This window comes from Melanerpes formicivorus, unplaced genomic scaffold, assembly GCF_026170545.1.
Source record: "Melanerpes formicivorus ecotype bairdi unplaced genomic scaffold, bMelFor1.0.p_v2 SCAF_1, whole genome shotgun sequence".
Classification (NCBI taxonomy): Eukaryota; Metazoa; Chordata; class Aves; order Piciformes; family Picidae; genus Melanerpes; species Melanerpes formicivorus.
The window spans coordinates 31,321,684-31,327,683 of NW_027142353.1; the positions used below are offsets into that span (position 1 = coordinate 31,321,684).

At 51.9% G+C, this 6,000-nt stretch overlaps 1 protein-coding gene across 3 annotated transcripts in view; it reads right to left on the bottom strand.

Annotated features, from left to right (window-relative positions):
- GDPD5 (glycerophosphodiester phosphodiesterase domain containing 5) overlaps positions 1-5,657 on the bottom strand; it is a 285,411-nt gene extending 279,754 nt beyond the window's left edge. Inside the window, exon 1 of one of the 3 annotated variants that reach the window (XM_068139113.1) lies at positions 5,465-5,657. The gene's annotated coding sequence lies outside the window, so the exon portion shown is untranslated. Of the gene's footprint in view, positions 1-3,691; positions 3,717-5,464 lie in introns of those variants that run through there. The other 2 variants (XM_068139130.1, XM_068139119.1) reach the window with 2 other exon arrangements.
- Positions 5,658-6,000: the final 343 nt, after the last annotated feature.

A 6,000-nucleotide genomic window follows, 5' to 3' on the forward strand; every position in this document is an offset into this window, starting at 1 on the left:
GCCCCAGGTCTCTCAGTCTTTCCTCATCACATAGTTCCAGTCCCCTCATCATCCTCACAGCCTCTGTGGGACCCTCTCCTGTCCCTCTTGAACTAGGGAACCCAGAACTGAACTCAGTACTCCAGGGATGGTCTCACCAGGGCAGGGTAGAGAGGGAGAACAACCTCCCTTGACCTGCTGGCCACACTCTTCTTAATGCACCACAAGATGCATTCTGGGCCACCAGGGCACATTGCAGTCCCATCAATAACTTACTGTCCACCAGGACACCAAGGTGCTTCTCCATAGAGCTACTTACCAGCAGGTCAACCCCTAACCTGTACTGGAAAAAAACAGACCAGTACGCTTTAAATATAGAATCATAGAATCGTTAAGGTTGGAAGGGACCTCGATGATCATCCAGTTCCAACCCCCACTGCCATGGGCCAGGGGCACCTGACACTATATCAGGTTGCCCAGAGCTCATCCAGCCTGGGCAATCTGATTAAGATACACCTGGAAACACACACACCAAAAATCAGTGCAACAAAATAAATCACTAAAGAAGCATTTTTCACACAGCAGTTCCTGCCCAAAGAGCAGATGGACAAGAGACAGAGCTCAATCACAACCTGGAATGGATATAGCATGTGAAAACCTCCATGGAGATAGGATCACAGAACAGTACTGCTTGGAAGAGACCTCAAAGCTCATCCAGTTCAACCCTCAGAGAGAAGCAGAGGGCAAAAAAGCCACCCAAAAACCCAAGCCCGTTACCACCCAAGAAGGTCCTTGTTTGAACACCCTGTACCTTGAAAGCACTCCTTGGCAGAAATCTTCAACAAATATTTAATGACCCATTCAAAAGAAGGCTTTTTTTTTGTTGTTTTTTGCTTTGATTTTCAGCTTTTTGAGCCATTTAAGCAAATCTTCAGGCAGTTTTGTCCTGCCCACTAGCTGTGGGTATTGATGGAGGAAGTGGGGAGAGAACAGTGGTTAGCTAAAAGAGGTAAAAAAGCAGCACAGCCAAAACACCAACATGCAGCTTTGTTTTGCTTTTTCTTTCCTTGCCTCCTTTGAAAGTCAAGAGGTGCATTAAAGTAGCTGCATCTAATCACTGTTTATAGAGGGGCTGGCAGGGAAAGGCAAGAGCTATAAACAGCCTTTTAAATCCCTTTTCCCAGCATCATGCTTTAACAACGTTCCTACAGAGAGGTCTCTTCAACAGCAGCAGCATGCTCAGGGGCAGGGAGCCAGAGCTGGAAGGGGAGTATTTTGCATGGGGGAGAAGGAAAGAGGTGTCTGGGTCCCACAGCCACACTGGAAGAGGTTGCCCAGGCTGAGGGAGCTGGGGGTGCTCAGCCTGGAGAAGAGAAGGCTCTGGGGAGACCCAGTAGCAACTTCCCAGTACCTGAAGGGGGCTACAGGAGGGATGGAGAGAGACTGTTTACAAAGCCCTGCAGCGATAGGACAAGGGAGAATGGCTTCAAACTAGAGAAGGGCAGGTTTAGATTGGATGTTAGAAACAAGTGCTGCACCACGAGGACATTAGAACAGGTTGCCCAGGGAGGTGGTTGGGGCCCTATCCCTGGAGGCATTGAGAGTGAGGCTAGACAAGGCTCTGGGCAACCTGATCTAGTTGAGGATGTCCCTGCTGAGTGGTCACTTCCAACCCAGACCATTCTGTGATATTGCAGCCCAGCCTGACCCTCCTAAAGCCTTGGGTGGACAAAGGTTGTCATCTCCACGTGGATTTGCACATGGTTGGTGTGACACTGCCCTCTCCTGAGCAGAAGGAACTTGCTCAGCTTCACAGCCAGCTCCATACAATCATCTTGGAGAGAAAAAATAAACCAAACAGCCCTGAGCAAAGACCCTGCTAGAAGGGGAGAAGCCAAGACACCACTCACCCCACAAGAGGTGCAAGTTAGCAGCAGCAAAGCCCAAAGCAGCAGCCTCCTCACACCAGCAGCACTGCACCAGGATGAACCACCACAGTAACCTCTTCACTCACCATTTGGCCTCCTTAAAGCACAATTAGCAACAGCTGAAGCCCCAGGAAGCCTCTTTATGGCCACAGCCAGGTGGATCCCATCTCTTCATCTCAGTATGAGGCAGAATGTGCTAAGCAGCTCATTAAAAGACTTTTGGGCAGGAGCTCAGCCCCTCTGGATCCATCTCCTCAAGAAAAAGGAGGTTCAAGCCAGGACCATAGCCTCCAAGGAAAGTAGGTTCCTACACCCCCTGTCTGCTGCTGTCAGGAGGAGCACCAAGGCTCCATCCACATCCAACACTTTTAATGTTAGTGATCCCAAACACCTTCACACACGGAGCCTGTAGCTGCAGAGCCTTTCAAAGGTACAACCATAGGCTTTCATCTTCCCTCTTAAGAAGACTCACAAAGCAAGTTCAGGGACAATATTCCCTGTGGATGTCTCTGTTAAAAGGGGACCCAGACCTAACTTCCAGCACCTGTGAGCATTAAAGCGCAAACAACAACAGTGAAGGAGCCAGCTGCTACCACCTATGGCTGGGTGGAAACCATCTTGGCTTCAACCCATGACACCATTTGCAACCCTGAGTTACTGGAACCCACACCTTCATATAAACAACAACAAATCCCTAAAATAACCAATTCTGGTGACTTTAGGGCACCCCCTTGGGATCAAATGTGCATGGATGTTTTGTGGAGAAAAGTAGGACAAATTGGACATCCGAAAGAAGCTCTTCACTACGAAGGTGCTAGAACACTGGAACAGGTTGCCCAGGGAGGTGGTAGAAGCCCCATCCCTGGAGACATTTAAGGTCAAGCTTGGTGGGGCTCTGTGCAACCTGGCTCACTGAATGGAGGGTTGAACTAGATGACCTCTAAAGGTCCCTCCCAACCCATTCTATGCTGATTCGATGAAACAGTCCTTGGCCCATGCAGCTGGTTCCAGTATCTCACTCTCTCCATCCCTTCACCATCTCCATCCCTTCCTGGCTGAGAAAAGCAATTTGTTGCCTTGCAAAATCAAACCCTCCAACAAACCTGAACCCCTTTGGCATTCATTCCAAGCCAGCAGTTTCTGAATCTCCACCCTGGCACCCAACCAACTGATCCAAGCAGAGCTCCTGTTCCCGGTGCTGCTCCTTGGCACCGCGCAGGACAGCTCTCAGTCACGCTTCACCTTCCAGCATGGAACTCAGGGCAGGGAAAGAGCAGAACCTGCTTCTTGACTAAGGAAAAAGTACAGCTTGACAGAGACACCCACTCTAAAATTAACTCTGCCTCCAAAGCAGAGCTTCTCTTTGCCACCTTCTTAAATCCCAGAGGAATATTCCACAGCTAAATATCATCACAGGAGTGTCATTGCTGAGATGCTTCAGGTCTTGATGGAGGGGAATAATGGGGGGTAGGGGGGATGGGGAAGCAGGATTTAAGGATTCAGGATGCATGGCTAAAGGCTGGGTCATGCATTAATGGACTTTTTTCCCAGAGCAATAATCTGATGAGTGGTGAACATAGAGGTGCCAGCCAAAATGCAAGGCAGGAAATCCATTTACTTCAGCTCCTTCTTCAGCCAAGTGCAAGCCAGCAATTTGGAAGAAGCACCACTGTGCAGCATCACTGTGATCCCAACCCCCCAAAAACAAAACAACAAAACCCAAGCTCTTCCAGATCAAGCACCACTCTAACTTTTACTCCTTCACAAGCCACAGCCTAAATTACCTGGCATCCAGCATCCAAACAGCAATGCTAGGTTTAACGTTTCGTAGATGCAGAGGTTCACAGAACGATTTGGGTCGGAAGGGACCTTACAGAGAGTCCAATTCCAACTCCCTCCCTCTCACAACAGGCACAGGGACACCTGCCCATGTCCTCCACGGAGGGCAGAACTTTCTAACAGAAAAAAAAAAAAACAACCCAAACACGTTGAAGAGCTTTCTGAGTGAGCAATTCCTGAGTGCAGGGACAAAGGACCACCCCAAAAAAACCCCAAAGAACTATATTTCCATTTTTATTCTTATTCTTGTTTTATTTACACACACACACACACACCCTGCAGCATGGTCAGGACTATTCTGCTCATCTCTCCATAATCCCTTTCCCAACCTCAAAATAACCTTTAAGCCACCACAATCGCGCCAAGTGCTAAGAGCCGAAGTCTCCAAGCCCACCTCTACTACAGCCGTCCCCGGCAGAGCCGGGGGCAGTTGGGCAGGGTGGTGCCGGTGTATTGTTTGCCTCGGGCTTGGTTGGTTTTGGGTTTTTTTTTCCCTTTCCTTTTATTTTTATTTTTTTCTGGCTGAAGAATCCCCATTTCCATCACGCCAGGGGTGAAATTTCACAGCCTTCAAACGGCAGGAATTGCTACAGCAGACCTTTTCCAGGGGAAGGCTCAGATTCCCACTGCAACTCCCCCAACGCCGCCCAGTCTTTTTTCTGGGCGGTGAAGCCACAGGACTTGGGAAAGAGCTTCAAGAAAGCAGCAAGGAGATGACTCCTATTTTTTTTTGTCCCCCCTCTTTCTTTCCCTTCAGTGAGTCCTTTCTCTGACCAATTTCTTTGCCAAGCATCAAGACAAAAATATAACACCCTCTACCTTCACCCTCTCTCTTCCTCCCTCTCTCTCTCTGCTCAGCACTGACAAGAAATGTGGGGTCCTTAAACACAGGGGTGGTGTCACTTAACAAAGAACCCCAGGGAGGGCATCCTTCAGGGGGTGCTAGGAAGGTTTGGCTGCTGGATGCTCCTCCACAGGGCAAGCAGAACAAATCTCCCTTTTGGGAGGTTTTGCTGCCTCGAGGGTTTTACGGCACCGGCCAGCCCCCGGGGGCCGTGGGACACTGTGGGTGTCAATATTTTGGGAGCGGTGTTTGAAAATGAAGCATTACCTGTAAAACAAGTACAGCCTAAAGGGGGTGGCCAGATCCACACCCTAGCAACTGGGGGGGGGGGGGGGGGGGGGGCCTGGGGTAGTGGAGTGGTCCTGTAGACACAAGGGGGTACCCCAGGACTCCTCCTCAGGTGGGTGCCCATCCATGTCCCCCACTATATGGTAGCAGCCTAGCGCATCCCAACTTTGCTTGGGATGCTCCCAGCCAAGTAAAGGCTTTCGGGGGGGTGGGGGGGGGGTGTCTGTGGGGGGTGTGACACACACAGTTTTGTGGGGCATGGAAGCCAAATTAATGCCTTTTGAGGGAGGAAACACCCTCCGGGGGGGGGAGGGGGGGAAATCTTTTTTGGGGGGGGGGGGAAATAAACGCCTCTTGGGGGGGAAATAAACACCTTTTGAGACAACAGAGCACCTTTTGGGGGGGTCAAACCTGGCAAATCTGTCACACACTCACGCCACCCCACCCACCCCCGCGCTCAGCATCATTCCCCCCCTCCCAGAGGCACCTAGCACACACCCCACCCCCCCGCAGAGAAAGGCAGGGGAAGGGGAGGATGTGAAACAGGCCACCCCTTCCTCCCAGTCCAGCCAGTCCAACCCTTTACCTGCCACCGCTGGGAAATCCTCCAGGTCTCCGAACCCTCGAGGCGGGGGGAACCCCTGCCCCGCCGAGCGATGTTGCCCTCTCTACCTAGCACCCTGGCAGCAGAAGGTGGGATGGGGGCAGCGAAGGGCAGGGAAGGAGGGAGGTGGCACCACCGTGTCCCTGTCCCCGCAGCCCGGCACGGCTCAGCTCGGCTCCGCCGCCCGCTCCCGGCAGCGGGGCGGGGGCTGGGGCGGGGGCTAGGGCGGGCGGCTCCGCCCCGGACAGCGGCAGCGGCAGAGGCTGGAGGAGGAGGAGGAGGAGGAGGAGGAGGAAGAGGAGGAGGAGGAGGAGAAGACAGGCTGCACCCGAAGGCTTGTCGCTCTTTTTTTCTTTTTAGGGGTGTTCCTGCGGGGCTGAGCCTGGCTTCGAGCAACTCTGGGGTCTGCTCCTTACTACCAAGTGGTAGGACAAGAAGAAATGGCCTCAGGGGAGGTTTAGGCTGGAGATTAGGGAAAATGTCTTTCCTGCAAGAGTGGTCAGGGATTGGAACAAGCT